The sequence below is a fragment of the Heteronotia binoei genome, chromosome 5, assembly GCF_032191835.1.
Source record: "Heteronotia binoei isolate CCM8104 ecotype False Entrance Well chromosome 5, APGP_CSIRO_Hbin_v1, whole genome shotgun sequence".
Taxonomy (NCBI): Eukaryota; Metazoa; Chordata; class Lepidosauria; order Squamata; family Gekkonidae; genus Heteronotia; species Heteronotia binoei.
In genome coordinates this window covers 23,750,833-23,770,148 of record NC_083227.1, presented here as the reverse complement: position 1 = coordinate 23,770,148, position 19,316 = coordinate 23,750,833, and the positions used below count along the sequence as shown (strand labels likewise).

At 44.2% G+C, this 19,316-nt stretch overlaps 1 protein-coding gene across 1 annotated transcript in view; it reads left to right on the top strand.

Moving 5' to 3' along the window:
* LOC132571214 (zinc finger protein 845-like) overlaps positions 1-19,316 on the top strand; it is a 57,890-nt gene that overhangs the window by 36,687 nt on the left and 1,887 nt on the right. The gene's annotated exons all lie outside the window — the stretch shown is intronic.

Sequence of the window (19,316 nt, the reverse complement as noted above, 5' to 3'; positions counted from 1 at the left end):
CTAATGGTGAACAAACTCCTTGTATGTCTGTGTGTTGCTAATTTTCTGCCATTGCAAAAACCACGCAGATTCCCATAGTGCATAGTTACAATGAAATGCTGGCTAAGACTGAGTGTGCTTTGCATGAGAAGACCCCAGGTTCCACCTCTGATAACGTCCCGTTAAATTATGTTGGATGAGAAAGGTCTCTTTCTGCGAGAGAATTTAAAATGACACTGCCGATTTTTGCTGAAGAACAGTGTTTGAAAGAGAGCGGTTACTTATGGCGGTATGATCTGTAAGATACAACAATTGAATTAAAGAACACTTCTAGTACCTATTCTTGTGGAACCCGACTGCTTATTTCCCTCCATTGTGAGAACTGTCCGTTTATTCCTGCTCTTTGCTTCATACCATCTAAAAAGGTAAAGGTAGTCCCCTGTGCAAGCACCAGTCGTTTTCAACTCTGGGATGACGTTGCTTTCACAACGTTTTCACAGCAGACTTTTTACGAGGTGGTTTGCCATTGCCTTCCCTAGTCATCTACACTTCTCCCCCAGCAAGCTGGGTACTCATTTGACCGACCTCGGAAGGATGGAAGGCTGAGTCAACCTGAGCCGGCTACCTGAAACCAGTTTCCGCCGGGATCGAACTCAGGTTGTGAGCAGAGAGTTCAGAATGCAGTACTGCAGCTTTACCACTCTGCGCCACGGGGCTCTCCTACCATCTAACCAACTTTTAATCAATAAAAGGGACCTGTTCCTCTTATCCCATGACTGCTAAGTTTACTCAGGAGACTTCCCAAGCATTTGTTGCGCAGAGTAAACCAGCATTTCAGGTTGAAATATTCTGACAGAGGCTTCTCCCTGGAGTGCTCTGTTTTTTGTATAGATAATACTTTTTTCTGAGCCCCACCTGCAATCTGATGGGGTACAGCACAGATTGGGTATGTCGAATTAGGATGAGGCTGGTTTTTCACAGAGACTTGTGTCTATTTCCCGCTCTTACCTGGAGGTTGGCAAGCATGTCAGCTAACATGCCTGAAGCTGGTTTCACTTAACATTTTCAGCCTTTGAATTTAATATACAGTACAATACTTTTTGCCCTGGTAATACCTTCTCCCCTAGCTTCTTACCCATAGAAGCATTCTCTGCATATAAAACCTGGCATTCAGCGAGAAAGGGTGCCGTCTTCCAAACTAAAGTTGCCAACTGAATGGCACCATGAGGGCAGGATATGCCCTCTGCATCTCTATCCAATTAATCGAGATTGGAATCCTGTCTCTGTCCTGTCTAGAATGATGTTTCTTACTTGAAGCCAGCTGAGTGACCTTGGGTCAGTCACAATTCTCTCAGCCCAAAAAATAAGCCTAGCTAGCTCGCCACAAAAAGAGTTAGTTTCAGGCCGCCAGACAATCTTCAGATCTCCTGGTTATACTACACCCAATGCCATACAGTAAATATTATTATTTGGAATTTCTCACAACAGAGGGTTTGTATTAGTTTTGCAAAGATAAAAAAGGCTTTTTGTGTTCCTTAGCAGCACACACAAATAACTTCTGCATTATGTGCTGAGCACTCTGCTAACCTCATATTTCTTCACCAAGAGTCTGGGGTGGGGTGGGACACACATCCTGCCCCTTTGATACAGGCTTAAAGTGTGGCAACAGACTGGAAGCTTTTCACAGTAGAGGTAAAGGCTGTTATTTTCAACTACGATTGCCAGTCCCCAGGTGGGGGCAGGGGAGCCCCCGTTTTGAAGGCCCTCCCCTGTTTCAGGGTCATCAGAAAGCAGGGAGAGGGGAGGGAAATGTCTGCTGGCCACGCCATTATTCCTTATGGAGATCTATTCCCATAGAATATAATGGAGAATTGATCCAAGGGTATCGTGGGCAGGTGGGGGGCTCTGTTTTTTGAGGTATTGGCACCACATTTGCAGCATAGCATCTGGTGCCTTTCCTCAAAAAGGCCGCCAAGTTTCAAAAGGATTGAACCAGGGGCTCCAATTCTATGATCCCCAGAAGAAGGCGCCCCTATCTACCTTTATTTCCAAATGGAGGGAAGGCATTTAAAATAAATGAGATCCCGTTCAATGTGATGGCAGAACTCCCTTCAAAGTTCAACGGTGTTTGGCACATCCTGGCTCCCAGCTCCACCCCCAGAGTCCCCAGATATTTCTTGATTCAGACCTGGCAACCCTATTTTCAACCTGGGAAACAACCTCTGTTGAAGAACAAAGTAAGAGTACAGTTAAAAAAGATACAAAGTTAGGAGGCAGACAAGAACATCACTAGGAAATACATTTCCTTTTGTTTTACCTAGACTTGTAGCAAGAGCAATTAAGAGCCAACTTTTATTATCTTTTATTGGTTTCCCATGCAAATACTATCCAGACCAAATGGTCCTCCAATTTATTACACTATTTTGCCATTTGATCCAAATTTGTATCAGTTTACACTCTTAATGTTGTGAGCTGCCCTGAGTCTGCTTGTGGAGAGGGCGGGATAGAAATTTAATATAATAAATAAATAAATAAATAAATAAATAAATAAATAAATAATAAACCCACCAGTTATATGTATTTCTGCTCACTGTATCCCATTTCCTCTTTTGAAGAAGTATTTTTGTTGTTCAGTCGCACAGTCGAGTCCGACTCTTTGCGACTCCATGGACAAAGTCACGTCAGGCCCTCCTGTCTTCCACCATCCTCTGAAGTCTGCTCAAATGCGTGTTTGTTACATCAGTAACACTGTCCAGCCATCTCATCTTTTGCCGTCCCCTTCTTCTTTTGCCTTCTGTCTTTCCTAGCATCAGGATCTTCTCCAGAGAGTGCTCCCTTCTCATTTGGTGGCCAAAGTATTTGAGCTTCAGCTTCTGACCTAGTGACCAGTCTGGGTTGATTTCCCTTAGGACTGACTGATTTGATCTTCTTGCAGTCCAAGAGACTCTCAAGAGTCTTCTCCAGCAGCACATCTCAAAAGCATCTATTATTCTGTGCTCGGCCTTCCTTATGGTCCAGCTCTCACAGCCATACATTACTACTGGGAATACCATCGCTTTAACTATACGGACTTTTGTTGGCAGGGTGATGTCTCTACTTTTTATTATACTGCCCAGGTTCACCATAGCTGTCCTCCCAAGGAGCAAACATCTTTTAATTTCATGGCTACAGTCACCGTATGCAGTGATCTTGGATCCCAGAAATGTAAAGTCTGTCACTACTTCCATGTCTTCCCCTTCTATTTGCCAAGGTTTGATGGGGCCAGATGCCATGATCTTAGTTTTTTTGATGTTAAGTTTCAGGCCTACTTTTGTGCTCTCCTCTTTCACCCTCAACAAGAGGTTCTTTAGGTCCTCCTCATTTTCTGCCAATTAGAGTAGTGTCATCTGCATATCTGAGGTTGTTGATGTTTTTCCCGGCTTGTAATTCTTCCAGGCCAGCATTCCACATGATGTACTCTGCATATAAATTAAATAAGCAGGGTGACAATATACATCCTTGTTGAACTCCTTTCCCTATTCTAAACCAATCAGTTGTTCCATATCCCATTCTGACAGTTGCTTCTTGACCCTTATACAGGTTTCTCAGGAGACATGTGAGGTGCTCTGGTACTCCCATCTCTTTAAGGACTTGTCACAGTTTGTTGTGATCCACACAATCAAAGGCTTTAGCATAGTCAGTGAAGCAGAAATAGACATTTTTCTGATACTCCCATGCTTTCTCCATAATCCATCGAATGTTGGCAATTTAATCTCTAGTTCCTCTACCTCTCCGAAACCCAGTTTAAACTTCTGTTAGTTCCCGATCGACATACTGCTGAAGCCTAGCTTGTAGGATCTTTAACATAAGAACATAAGAGAAGCCATGTTGGATCAGGCCAACGGCCCATCAAGTCCAACACTCTGTGTCACACAGTGGCAAAAAATGTTATATACACACATACACTGTGGCTAATAGCCACTGATGGACCTGTGCTCCATATTTTTATCTAAACCCCTCTTGAAGGTGGCTATACTTGTGGCCGCCACCACCTCCTGTGGCAGTGAATTCCACATGTTAATCACCCTTTGGGTGAAGAAGTACTTCCATTTATCCACATGACCTTGCTGGCATGTGAAATGAGTGCAATGCTGCGATAGTTTGAACATTCCTTGGCATTACCCTTCTTTGGGATTGGAATATAAACCAAACTTTTCCAATCCTGTGACCACTGTTGTGTTTTCCAAATTTGTTGACATAATGTGTGCATCACTTTAAGAGCATCATCTTTTAGGACTTTGAATAGCTCAACTGGGATACCATCATCTCCGCTTGCTTTGTTGTTAGTAATGCTTTCTAAAGCCCATTTGACTTAACTCTCCAGGATGTCTGGCTCAAGGTCATCGATTTCACTGTCATGGTTGTCCAGGACATTGAGATCCTTCTTGTATAATTCTTCTGTGTATTCTTGCCACCTCTTCCTGATCTCTTCTGCTTCTGTTAGGTCCCTACCATTTTTGTTATCATGGCCATCTTTGCATGAAACGTTCCGTTGATTTCTCCAATTTTCTTGAATAGATCTCTTGTCCTTCCCATTCTGTTATTTTCCTCTATTGCTTTGCCTTGTTCCTTCAGGAAGGCCTCCTTATCTTTCCTTGCTGTTCTCTGGAAATCCGCATTCAGTTGGGTGAATCTTTCCTTTTCACCTTTGCCTTTTACTTTCCTTCTTTCCTCAGCTATTTGTAAAGCCTCATCAGACAGCCACTTTGCTTTCTTGCATTTCTTTTTCTTTGGGATGGTGCTGATTGCTGCCTTCTGTACAATGTCACGAACCCCTGTCCATAGTTCTTCAGGCACTCTGTCTATCAATTCTAGTTCCTTAAACCTATTCTTCACCTCCACTGTATATTCTCAAGGGATGTGAATGATCAAGGTCAAACCTGAATGGCCTAATGGCTTCCCCAGTTTTCTTCAGTTTAAGCCTGAATTTTGCGATGGGTAGAGAAGTATGTGTGCATGCAAAAGCTTACATGCTGAATAAAACTTTGCTGGGCTTAAAAGGCGCGACTGGACTCCTACTTTCTGCTGCTGCTTTAGACCAACACGGCTGCCCACCTGGATCCTCTGTTGAAGGGATAGGGCATTTTCTCCAGGCCAGTTGGTAACCGTATAGGAGCAACAGCAACTCTTCCCCCCCCCCCCTTGCGTCAGCAAATCCGGCAGCATCCGTGCATTGCATCGCTCTCCCGCCTCCACCGCTTGCGTTCCCCAAAACTCGACTAGGGCTCTCCTCTTGGTTCTCGAAGGGTTAATTCAAGCGCTGCGATCGGATTCCTAGAGGGGCAGGAACAGCATGCTAACGAGGCCTGCAGCTTTTCCTGTCCCGCCCATCAGGGAAAGAGCCACTGGCTGGGAGCGGGGGATGCATTTGCAAGCGGAGCTGAAGTTTGGCATTCGAGAGAGCAGCAGCGGATGGCAAGTGCAGGATCTGGGCGCTGGGAAGGTGGGTGCTGCAGAAAATGGCTGTCTGGAGGGCGGGAGTTGAACAAAGCAGGAGTCAACTTGCACCTTTAAGCAGGGGTCGTTTTGTGGAAAAATAGGTGGTGGAGCTCATCCAGGGATTGTTATGCAGCTGCACCTACTATTTAGTGGACAAGGAGGTGGAACTCTCAGAAGGAGGTGGAACTCTCAGAAAGGTTCAGGAGCTGTGCTCCTGTGAGCTCCCACTGAGTCTGAGGCCTGCCTTTAAGACCAACAAAGTTTTATTCAGAACGTAAGCTTTCGTGTGCTCTCTAAGCACACTTTATCAGACGAGGGGATCAGGTATTGCGGGAGGTTGGGGGAAAGAGTGGCGTCCTGGGCCCTTCCCCTCCTAGCCTTCAGATGGTCCATATCCTCTTGCTGGCCCTTGTTTGCAGCTTTGCCCCTAGTCCTCATGAAACTCGCAGTGGGTGGGAATGCCTTGATTCTGTCCAATTGGTGGCTTTTGTTCCTTATTCAATTGTTTTTTTTTCTTGGGGAAGGGATGGTGGCTCAGTGGCAGAGCATCTGCTTGGTAAGCCAGAAGGTCCCAGGTTCAATCCTCGGCATCTCCAACTAAAAAGGGTCCAAGCAAGTAGACATGAAAAACCTCAGCTTGAGACCCTGGAGAGCCGCTGCACGTCTGAGTAGACAAGACTGACTTTGATTGACCGACGGTCTGATTCAGTAGAAGGGCAGCTTCATGTGTTCCAAGGCAGAGCCTGTGAGATCCATTCGTTTTTAAAGTGTTGTTAAAAACAAATACTTGTTAATCCTTTGCAAGGTTTTATTTCCAGCTTTGGAGTGTACCCCCCCCCCCTTCCATCCTTATGTGGTGTCATAAGAACATAAGAGAAGCCATGTTGGATCAGGTCAATGGCCCATCTAGTCCAACACTGTGTGTCACACAGTGGCCAAAATTTTTTATATATATATACACACACACACATATATATATATACACACTGTGGCTAATAGCCATTGATGGACCTCTGCTCCATATTTGTATCTAACCCCCTCTTGAAGCTGGCTATGCTTGTAGCAGCCACCACGTCCTGTGGCAGTGAATTCCACATGTTAATCACCCTTTGGGTGAAGAAGTACCTCCTTTTATCCATTCTAACCCTACTGCTCAGCAATTTCATTGAATGCCCACGAGTTCTTATATTGTGAGAAAGGGAGAAAAATACTTCTTTCTCTACCTTCTCCATCCCATGCATAATCTTGTAAACCTCTATCATGTCACCCCGCAGTCGACGTTTCTCCAAGCTAAAGAGCCCCAAGCGTTTTAACCTTTCTTCATAGGGAAAGTGTTCCAAACCTTTAATCATTCCAGTTGCCATTTTCTGCACTTTTTCCAATGCTATAATATCCTTTTTGAGGTGCGGTGACCAGAATTGCACACAGTATTCCAAATGAGACCGCACCATTGATTTTAACAGGGGCATTATGATACTGGCTGATTTGTTTTCAATTCCCTTCCTAATAATTCCCAACATGGCATTGACCTTTTTTATTGCAATTGCACACTGTCTTGACATTTTCAGTGAGTTATCTACCATGACCCCAAGATCTCTCTCTTGGTCAGTCTCTGCCAGTTCACACCCTATCAACTTGTATTTGAAGCTGGGATTCTTAGCCCCAATGTACATTACTTTGCACTTGGCCACATTGAACCTCATCTGCCACGTTGACACCCACTCACCCAGCCTCAACAGATCCCTTTGGAGTTCCTCACAATCCTCTCTGGTTCTCATCACCACCTTGAACAATTTTGTGTCATCTGCAAACTTGGCCACTTCACTGCATACTCTCAACTCCAAATCATTTATGAACAAGTTAAAGACCATGGGACCCAGTTCTGAGCCCTGCGGCACTCCACTGCTTACCATCCTCCACTGCGAAGACTGCCCATTTATACTCACTCTCTGCTTCCTATTAATTAGCCAGTTTTTGATCCACAAGAGGACCTGTCCTTTTACTCCATGACTCTCGAGCTTACTAAGGAGCCTTTGATGAGGAACTCTATCAAAAGCTTTCTGGAAGTCAAGGTAAACAATATCTATCGGGTCTCCTTTGTCCACATGTTTGTTCACCCCCTCAAAGAAATGTAACAGGTTAGTGAGGCAAGATCTTCCCTTACAGAACCCATGCTGAGTCTTCCTCAATAACCCGTGTTCATCAATGTGCCTACTCATTCTGTCCTTGATAATGGTTTCTACCAACTTTCCCGGTATTGAAGTCAGACTGACTGGCCTGTAGTTTCCCGGATCTCCTCTGGAACCCTTTTTAAAGATGGGGGTGACATTTGCTACCTTCCAGTCCTCAGGAACGGAGGCAGATTTCAATGAAAGATTACATATTTTTGTCATGAGATCCACAAGTTCAACTTTGAGTTCTTTCAGAACTCTTGGATGCATGCCATCCGGATCTGGTGACTTATTAGTTTTTAATTTGTCCGTCAGTTGTAGGACCTCCTCTCTTGTCACCTCAATCTGACTCAGGTCTTTCAACACCCCTTCCAATAGAAGTGTCAAATCGCATGGTGCCCCCCCCCCCAGGGTTTTCAAGGCAAGAGATGTTCAGAGGTGGTTGCCATTGGTTGCCTCTGCATAGCAACCTTGGTATTCCTTGTTTGCTCCCTTCCAGATACAGACCAGGGCCACCTCTGCTTTGCTTCTGAGATCAGACCAGCTTGGCTTATCCAGGTTGGGGTACATATGCCGCTACAGGAATCAGTGTTGCTGATGGTTAAGGTGTTGCAAGATTTTTTTTTTGTTGTTGTTAAATGTAAAAACACCCTCATGTGGGGCTTGAAACTTCCACGTTCCCGGTTAGATCAGTGATCTACCTAGCCACATATTGTCAGCCTGGCAGCAGCTGTCCAGGATCTTAGGCAGAGGATGACTTTCTACAACATCTGCTGCCCAAGAAGGTCAAAACCTGGTGATTACCTGGCAGCGGCAGAGAATGATGATACAGCTTCAAGAGGGGATTGGACAAACATACGGAGCAGAGGTTCATCAGTGGCTCTTGCCACAAGGTATAGATGAACCGTTCTGTCTGGGGCATTGATGCTCTGTATTCTGTGTGCTTGGGAGGCAACAGTGGGAGGGCTTCTAGTATCCTGGCCCCACTAGTGGACCTCCTGATGGCCCCTGGGTTTTGGCCACTGTGTGACACAGAGTGTTGGACTGGAGGGGCCACTGGCCTGATCCAACATGGCTTCTCTTACGTTCTTATTCCTTGGCCCCCTCTTAGTGGCTTGTTTTGGGGGCTGAAGTTTTAGCTCTGAGTCCATTACTGCAAGATGGATAGGTAGAAGATCTGAAAGAGTGGTCTGCTCAGGGTAGACATCAGCTTGTTCCCTGTTTCCCTGGGATGGGCAGAGAAGGAAGACTATTTACCTCCTTCCCCCAAGTGGATTGCTGGGTACTTTCAGATGGACCTGCTCGGATTCTTGCAAGGAATGTTGGAATTGGATCTTTGGTCCGCTTCAGCTAGGTATGCTCTTCAGCACAGGTGCAGATTCAGAACCACTGAAACTAGTAGTTATGCAAAAAAGTTTTATTTATTTGATGTGGAGCTCTCCTGCCACTTTTTGTATTTGATGGGACTTGCAATATAATAAATCCTCAGTGGTCATGTAATGCTGCTTTGTACTGACTCATACCCTCCTTATTCCATCCATCAATCAGTCTTGCCTCTCCTGATTGACCATGGCTCTCCAGGGTCTCAGGCAGAAGTCCTTCATGTCACTTCTTCCTAGCTGAACCTTCAAGTTGGAAGTGCCAGATATTGAACCTGAGACCTTCTGCAGGCCAAACAAATGTTCTACCACTGAGCCATGGGCTGCTTCTCTAAATGAACCTGCCTTTTATTCAAGTTAGACCCTTGGCCTGTCTCATTCTTACAACTGAAAATGCTGGGGGATTGAATCTGGGACCTTCTGTGTGCCAAACAGATGCTCTTCCACTCAGCCACATCACATTGTTTGTTTTCTGCCTTCCAGTTAACAGCTCTCATGCAGGTTATTTCTGAGGCAGATACCAAACAAGCTTTCTATATAACCATTTGCAGTTGGTCTCTTTGAATCACCATACCGTGGTCAGAACTGACTTTCCTTTTCCAGTCCACAGAGAGAGACACAAAGGAGCGGATCTCGACCATCCCAAAAAATGCAGAGCTGGGACAAAGAGTGCGGGCCAGATATCTGTGCCCAGGTGGTAGCTCTGGCGGAGGATTTCCTCCTGAGGCAGCAAGAGCCAGAAAGCGAGGAAGAAAAGGTGAGAGTTTGGAAGATGCTGAGAAACTCAGATGAGAGAGAGAGAGACTGCTGCTCTGTCTCTCTCTCAATACAGAAAAAGGAACATCTTCACAGTGTGACTAGATTTATTTATTCATTTAGACTATTTGTATGCCACCTCTCCAGTTACCTGCCCCATGCAGTTTACAGAACAACAAATAATAAACACAAACTGTTGAAAGCCACTAATGACACCCTGCTGCCCACAATGGCCACCCAAAGACCTTCTGGAAGCCCCTCAGTCTGAGTGGGAAAGAACCAGATTTCCCACCTTTTTCATTCCACAGCAACTGGTAGCAGAGATACACCGCCCCTGTATGTGGAAGCTCCATTTAGCTGCCAAGAATTCATGTCTTCTTTTTATTCACCTGGAAGAAAGGCAGAAAATCTCTTTGAGAGATCATGGATGAACCAGATATGCTGAGGGAATGCACGTTGTCTTAAAATGGGGAAGGAGATGGACTAGGGCAGGGGTGTCAAACATGCAGCCCTGGGGTTGAATTAGGCCCCCCAGAGCACAAGCCACTGGCTGTCATCTGCTTCCTTCTCCCTATCTCTTACTTCCTTTTGCATGCTTTGCCAGGCTTGCTCAATCACACAGGTGCTACAGAGCAAAACCTCTGTTTTTTCACTGGCTGAGGCTTCTCCCTTGGTGAGGGATGTGGTGTTTGGAACCTCCCCACATTTGTCCTAGTCTAACGTGCTGACCCTCACACTACACCAGACGGAGGGGCTGTAGCTCAGGGGTTGAGCAACTGCTTGGCATGCAGAAGGTCTCAGGTTTAATCCCTGGTACCTGCCGTTAAAAGGATGAGGTAGACCAAGTTCTAGCTGAGGAAAAGGCAGGGTCTGTTTGGGAGGGGTCCAGGGCTCAATGGCAGGGCATCTGCTGGGCATACAGGGTAAGGTTCAATCCTTGGTTCAAAGGTTCAAACCTCTAGTTCAAAGAATCAGGTGATGTGAACGAATTCTGCTGGGATCTGGAGATCTGATGCTAGCCGGAGCTGACTTTGAAGGACAAATGGTCTGATTCAGTATAAGGCAATTTCACGTGTTGTGTTCAATAGCAAGTTTCCAATAGGAAAAGGGAGGCATGTATTTATTTTAAATCACAACCCTGTAAAAATTTCATGCCCCAACTAGTTTGCAATCCAAAATCTAGATCAGGAGGATGCTATAGAGGAGACAAGGAGAAGGGTAAACAGGATAAAAGCATTCATTCAGTTCTGTTTATGTACAGCTAAGTTTTTAGGAGGGGATGAGGGTTGTTTTTTTTTAAAATTTAAATTTTTATTGAAAATATTTAAATAACCTTACAACAACCAATAACACGCCCCAACATGGGGTCTACGACATTACCTTAAATGTACCGTCACATTTGATATTATCAGCAGATTTTAACAAAAATGAAATTATCTCACAAGAGATACATACCAGTCGATATTCCACAAAACTATAGGTTAAATCAATTCAAAGCTAATAAATCATAATATTCAGATATTTTGCTGGCAGTTTCCCAAATATAGTGTCGGAACTGTTTACATATTCAAGGAAGCTAAACCATTTTTTTAAAAACCAGTCTCCTGTTTTGATGTTATCCAGGATCGATATAACAGTAGTTAGCTTGTCCTGTATCAGGACGTCCCACACTTTCGTGCACCACTTCTGTAGTGGAGGGGTATCTGGGTGTTTCCAGTGAGATGCCAAGGTAATTTTAGCAGCGAGCAAAAGTAAAGAAACCAATTCCTGTTTCAAAGTAGACAGTGATTGATCGGGCCATAGATTTAATAGGACCACTGCAGGGGTACAAGGGATATCTACCCCTACTATTTTTGATATCATTTCTAGAATAGACTTCCAGTAATCAGTTACTTTGGGACAGTCCCACCAACAGTGGAAAAATGAACCTGGAAGCCCACACCCTTTCCAGCACCGGGGGTCAGCCTTCGCCTTTGCCTTAAAGAGATTAAGAGGAGTCATATACCATCTTGCAAATAACTTATAATTTTGAAGACGAAAATAAAGGGATTTGGATTTGAATAAAGGTGATGTCCAGAGCTGGCTCCATTGGTCCTCATTAATTGAGATTGCACAATCCTTCTGCCAATTATTTAGATGAGTGGAGGGGGATTTCCATGTATTTTGATTTAAGAGAATATAAATCATAGAGATAAGTCCTTTTATGGTGCAGTTACCTGTCTTAATTAATTTCTCGACCGGGTTTAATGGCCTGTTATGCATTACAATGGGTATTATATGCTGTAATGCGTGGTGAACTTGTAGATACTGGAACCATGGAATGGTAATTTTAAATTTACTTTCTAATTGGGAGTGTGAACACAATTTACCATTCAACGTAATATCAGTTAACTTAAAAATATTATTCTCCCTCCAGACTCTAAATTGAGTTTTGTCTCTTCCCGGGGGGAACCAAGATTGCCCAAGGAAGGCCATAACTGGAGAAGAAGCCGGAGTAATAGTGTTCCTCCATTGATCCCAGAGTTGGAGGGTAAATTTTAAGAATGGGTTTGAGATTTTAAGCTCCTTTCTGTCTGCTCTCGAGGACCAAATAAATTCGTGTAGGAGCACACTGGGCAAGTCTGCCTTTTCAATTTGGACCCATGCAGGTAGGGCGTGTGGTGAAGCATAATAAACGATGACTCTCAGTTGTGCTGCTATAAAATATTTGTCCACTAACGGGGCGGCCAGGCCTCCCATATTACATGGTCTGGTTAGTACGGAAAGGGCTATTCTAGGTTTGCGATGGTTCCATAGAAAAGATGACCACAGTGACTGCCAGCGAGCAAGCTCTTTTTTGGGGACATTAATTGGTAGATTTTGAAATAGAAATAGCAGGCGTGGTAGCAGGAAAGATTTGAGAAGGTCAATTTTTTCTAGTAGAGAAAAGTTAAGTTTGGACCAAGCCAATATAGAAGAAGTCATGGAGCTAGCTAAAGGGCCGTAGTTGGCTTGGAATAAGTCCTCGAGTCTTAATGGAATCTGTATTCCAAGATGCCTCCATGATTTAGAAACCCACTTAAACGGTTGGGATGATTTTATAAGTAGCTGTAAGCTTTCTGGAATCTTAATAGGGTAAATTTCCGACTTAGTAAGGTTTATGGTGAAGCCAGAGTGTTTGCCGAATTCTTCTAGGTTTGCTTTAAGATGGGTCAACGAAGAGAGAGGATTGGTTAGATAGAACACCATGTCGTCTGCGAATAGACTTATTTTAAATTCAGATTCACCCACTTGAATGCCTGATATTCCAGGTGAAGTTCTAGTAGCATGTGCGAAAGGCTCTACTGAGAGAGCAAACAATAATGGGGAAAGGGGGCAGCCCTGCCTGGTACCTCTATGTAAATAGAGTTCCTCTGACCTAAAAGAGTTCGTAAGAATTTGGGTTGATGGGGCACTATATATTGCCAAAATGGCTGTACGGAAGTTTGGGCCAAAATTCATGAATTGGAGTAGGGTCTTTAGGTAGACAACCTCCACTTTGTCAAAGGCCTTCTCTGCGTCTAGTGATAGAATCAGAGAGGGGGCCGAAGACTTTTTTGCCAAATGGATCAGATTTAAAGATTTACGGATGTTATCCGTGATGGAATGGCCAGGCATGAAGCCTGCTTGGTCAGGATGGATATAACTAGTAATGATTTTATTTAGCCTATCCGCCAGCATAGTAGAAAAATTTTTAAAGTCGTGGTTCAACACTGATATAGGGCGATATGAGGCAGGATTACACTTGTCTTTGCCTAATTTGGGAATTAATATTGTTCGTGACTCCCGCCAGCTAGGGGGTAGTTGACCATCCTTAAGGACCGTATTACAAGTCTCTAGAAGGGGGGTTAATAAGGAGGTTTTGTAAAGTTTATAAAACTCCGAAGGGAATCCATCTCTACCAGTAGCTTTGTTATTCTTGCTTTTGGAGAGAGCCGCAGTTAGCTCCGTCAAATCGAATGGTCTATCAAGAAAGTCTGCGTGTTCTATAGAGAGGGTTGCATCGAAATTAATTGATTTAAGATAGTTCTCAATGTTCTGACCATTGGGTTTCCCTGATTCATAGAGCGTCTTGTAATAGTCAAGAAAGACTCTTGATATTTCCTTAGAGGATGAATGTAGGGTTCCCCTAGAATCTCTTATGGCATGGATGGATTTAGAGGGATTTTGTTGGGCAATACGGAATTTCAAGTATCGAGTTGATTTCGAAGTTTTTGTTAGATACCTATGTTTGAGGTAGAGGGAAGACTTCTGTATGGAGGAGGATTCGAGTAGTTCCAGTTGCTTCCTAGTTTGGTCTAATTTTCTTAGGGTTTTGTTTCCCCCAAATTTTTGATGTCTATTTTGGAGTTCTGCAATGCGGGCAGTTAGATCTGTTATGGTTTTTCTACGAGCCTTATTACAAGCGGATGCGATAGAAATAAGGTTTCCTCGCATGACTGCTTTGAAGGCGTCCCAGATGATCGTTTGAGGGGCCCCGCAGTTGGTGTTGAACTCAAAGTACGTCTGAATTTGTTGTTCTATCTTCAGACGTATGTCCTCCCTGGACAGTAGAAGCCTATTTAGAGACCAGTTAGGACCCTTTCCATCCGTGTCTTGAGCTGACCAATCACACTGCAATAGCGAATGGTCGGAGATGTTTCTAATGTCAAATTCAGCGTTTGATATGCTATTGATTAGTGATTGGGAGACAAGTATATAGTCTATCCTTGAATAGGAGTTATGGACAGGAGAGAAGAAAGAGTAATCTCTGGTTTTGGGGTGTAAATTTCGCCATGTGTCTATTAGATTGAAGTTATTGAGAATCGTACCCATATTAGAAGGTGGAGAGGTCTGATTCCGTATAGCTTTATGTTGGTTTGATTTGTCTAAAAGAGGGTCAATCACCTGATTAAGGTCACCTCCAATTAATACATTGCCTTCCTGAAATGTATGCAGCTCGGAGAACGTTTTATTAAGGAAGTCATTCTGGCCAGAATTAGGGGCATAAATTGAGGCTATTGTAGTAGGCTTCCCGTCCAGTGTGCCCTTGATAAAAATGAATCTGCCCTGGGGGTCAAGTTTTGTTTGAGAGCAAATGAAAGGAGTGTTTTTGGAAATTAAGATAGCTACCCCTCTTGCCTTGGAAGTACCAGGAGCCTGGAATGATTGGACAAACCACCGTGATTTGAGGACATTGATGTGCTTCTCCTTGATGTGGGTTTCCTGCAAGCATACAATATTGAGTTTTTTCTTTTCCAAATAATTGGATATACGTTTGCGTTTTATGGGGTTATGAAATCCTCTACAATTCCATGTAGCTATTTTGATGTGATCGGCCATGTACTTCTATTACTATTCACAGGGAACAACTGCCCTAAACTTAAATAACCATTAATAAATAACTACAACTTTTAACTTAACCTATCTCCTCTCTCAATTCTGGGGGGGTGTATTGTATACCACAAATGAAAAGGTCTTTAGAAAAGTTCCCTCCCCCTTTACTGAATTCCAACACTCAGACCCCTAAACGTAGGGTCAACCAACAGATGAATTAACTACTAGGGTCTCTGCCCAGCTTTTTTTAGCAAATTAATAATATTAACAAACTCAACTACCCCACTAAAGGGGAAAGGTTCCACCACCCCTGGTACAGGGAGCACAAGGGAGAAATACACAAAGTACCCCCTCAAGGTGAAACTACTTAGCTTAACTAAGGGAGCAATAAATATTATTGATGTAAAACAAACAGGTTGGGATGAAACACCGTCACCGCCCCCCTGTGGTCACATATTAGAACATCAGTCCAGGCTTCTTCAGTTAACAAGTATGATCCAGAACAGCAAACATTATGACGTAACTACGAATTAGTTCTATCAGGGAAATACATACACTCAAAACTCCTCTACCTTTTCATAGATGCAGAACAGATAAATGCATAGCTTTAAATGTAAGGGCATGTAACTAGTAACAAAGAACTATTAACACCACACAGCGAAATAAAGTACAATCAGTTTCCCCCTCACTCCCTCTGTCTTAAAGTGAGTCACTTAGCATTATAACTAATTCACAATCTTCTCCAACTTTCCCATGCCATGCATATCTCATTCATACTATTACATAAAAAGGAAGGATAGAAGACTAGAAAGCACACACATCCACACCATCCCGCCGCTCCACAATCACCCTTCCACCCGTACTCACTTTCAAACTTCCCGCCAACATCTACCTCAATACCTCACTCACTCCTCACGCCCTCCCTTCGTCTCTCATACCCGTTGCTTATGAACTAATAACGAACTTCAAGTAATAAACTTCAAGACAGTCATGGTTATAGGTATAGTAACAATAGCAGACCGCTGTGGGCACTAAACAATCTCTCAATGGCGCCCTTGAGCCGTCTTCTCCAGCGGGAACGTTAGCAGTTTTGGCGCCAAAGACGAACGAACTCTGCAAACTGCTTTAGACGAAAACAAACAGGGACAGAACCGTTCAAGATCCAGATGGCATATTTTCTTCAGCAGCATTTCCCTTTTCCAGGGCTTTTTCTTCGGCCGGAGATAGCTTGATTGCTAAGGAGTTCAGTAGGACCTTCCCGGTTTCGATGTTGTAAGCCTTTAATAGGGCGCCATTTTTGAAAACTAAAATGTCTGACGATGTGCTCCACCGGAATCTAATATTTGCTTCATGGAGTTTTGAAACGAAGGGCTTGAGATTCCTTCGTTTTGTCAGGGCTTCGGGAGGTAGGTCCAGAAGAGCCAAGATTGATTTTCCTTTATAGGAAAGTGTCCCGTGTAGCCTCACCTCCCTTAATATCATGTCCCTTGTTTTTGGGAAGACGAAGCTTACTAGGATATCTCTTGGCCTGCCGCGCTTTGCTGCCGCCATTGCACCGAGTCTTTGTGCCTTTGCAATCGCGATTGGAGATCCCTCCTCCATTTTTAGAGATTTGGTCAGCCATTTAGTCATGAAAATAGATAGGTCTAAGTCTCTTTCCTCCCCCTCTTCTATCCCTCTAAATTTGAGGTTCGCAGCTCGAAAACGATTTTCAAGTAGAGCAATCCTGTTCTCGAGCTGTAGCTCATGCTTTTTCATTGCATTGACGTCCTCCTTTAGCCCCAACGCTCCCTCTGCTGCTTGCTCCGCTAGTTTGGCGGTGACTGATAATTCTTCAGAGAGCTCTTGCACCCGGGATTGTATGGGTTTCAAAAAGTTTTCCATAGCCTCTGTGAAAAACCGATGTATATCGGATTTCAAGACATCTATGTCCCTTTTACATAAAGGGGCTTCTTGATCTTCAAGTTCCTGCCCCAGTCCCGGGGAAGGAGGGTTGCTGGCGGCCATATTAGATACCGATCTGGTTAGAGGGGGACTCACTGTTTCTGCAGTTTCTGGCCTGAAGAAGTCGGCAACAGATTTTCTTCCTTTAGAGGTCGATTTCTTTTTGCTTTTAGTTTGCAGTCCCATCAGAAGGGTTTTAGCGACGAAGTCTGGTGAGTTTAAACGTCTGATTTACAGGGGGTGGTTCAGGAGCTACTTCAGAACACGTCCGCCATGTTCCAGCGACGCTCCGCCCCCCGATGAGGGTTGTTTTTAAAACTTTTGGAAAGTTCTTTGGATTTAAGAACATAAGAGAAGCCACGTTGGATCAGGCCAGTGGCCCATGCAGTCCAACACTCTGTGTCACACAGTCGCCAAAAAAACCAAGCACCATCAAGAGGTCCACCAGTGGGGCCAGGACACCAGAAGCCCTCCCACTGCGCTCCCCCCAAGTTGCCAGAATACACAGCATCACTGCCCCATACAGAGAGTTCCAACAATGCTCTGTGGCTAATAGCCACTGATGGACCTCTGCTCCATATGTTTATTTATTAATTGAGTAGGCTTATATTCCACTCTTTCCCATAACGGCCTCAGGGCGTTTCAGTCTATGCTTACAGCTGCCACCACCTCCTGTGGCAATGAATTCCATGTGTTAATCACCCTTTAGGTGAAGAAGGACTTCCTTTTATCCGTTCTAACCCCACTGCTCAGCAATTTCATTGAGTGGCCACAAGTTCTCATGTGAGAAAGGGAGAAAAGTACTTCTTTCTCTACCTTCTCTATCCCATTTCCATATTGTGCCTTGCAAAATTTTTTATTTATTTATTATTTATTTATTACTTTACATTTATATCCCGCCCTCTCCGCAAGCGGACTCAGGGCGGCTTACAATATCATAAAAACAATCAATTCCATAAAACATATAAAACCATAATTCACTTATCAATTTAAAACTATTTGCGCTGTCTCAATCCAGTCTGGCGGTATTGGGTTCTGACTATGATCGCCAGCTTTTGTAGGATGTCCGGTGGCAGCCCATTTTCAGTCAACCAGAAAAGCCTGTCTAAATGACAAAGTTCCTCTCCCTGTGACTCCCCACCCTCCTCCACGCACACTGCCCACATTTAGCAACATGAATAATTTCTGAGCTGAAATCCAGAAAAGAGCCAGGTGCCCTGACTGGTCACCTGGATGCAGTTCTCAGCTCGCCGTAGGCAACCAAGCACATGACTGTTGTCATCTCACATCTGCTTCTTTTTCAGGAGCCTCACCCTCCAGACCAGGATCCGCCAGATGCCATAAGGTTCCAGGAAGCTGAGCCAGAGGAAGACAGGGAGGCTGACATGTTTGGTAAAGATTCCTAAGCCTGAATTATTGTATACTTTGGGGAGTCTTTTGGCCATGGCTTCTCACTTCTGCTTCATTGGGAGTCACGTTTTTCCTGAGAGCCAGTTTGGTGTAGTGGTTAAGTGCAAGGACTCTTATCTGGGAGAACCGGGTTTGATTCCCCACTCCTCCACTTGCACCTGCTGGAATGGCCTTGGGTCAGCCATAGCTCTCGCAGGAGTTGTCCTTGAAAGGGCAGCTGCTGTAAGAGCTCTTTCAGCCCCACCTACCTCACAGGGTGTCTGTTGTGGGGGGGGGGAAGGTAGAGGAGATTGTGACCGCTCTGAAACTCTGAGATTCGTTGTATAGGGCGGGATATAAATCCAATATCTTCTTCTCCTAACACTACAATATTTTCATGGAACTGTGTACAGAGGCTGGGTATAGCAGTCAAGCGGCCATTGAACAGAAACCTATTCTGTGGATAAGCATTCATGAAAAACAAGTGAGGCAGCAACTTCCTGCCACATTTTTAGATTCAGGTGGGTACCTGCATTGGTCTGAAGCAACAAAAGAAAGTTTGAGCCCAGTGGCACCTTTAAGACCAACAACATTTAATTCTGGCTATGAGCTTTTATGTGCCCTTCTTCTGATATCTGAATGTGCACATGAAAGCTTATACCAGGGGTGCCCAAACTTGTTTAATGTAAGAGCCACATAGAATAAAGATTTGAGAGCCGGAAGACGGGGCAGGGGGTGGGTGGGTTGTAGAAAAACCCAGCAGGAACTCATTTGTATATTAGGCTGCAACCCCTGATATCATTGTTGTTTCATAGAAAAAGCTCATTTGCATATTAGGCCACACCCCCTGACATCAAGCCAGCTGGAACCTAAAAAAAAACACACC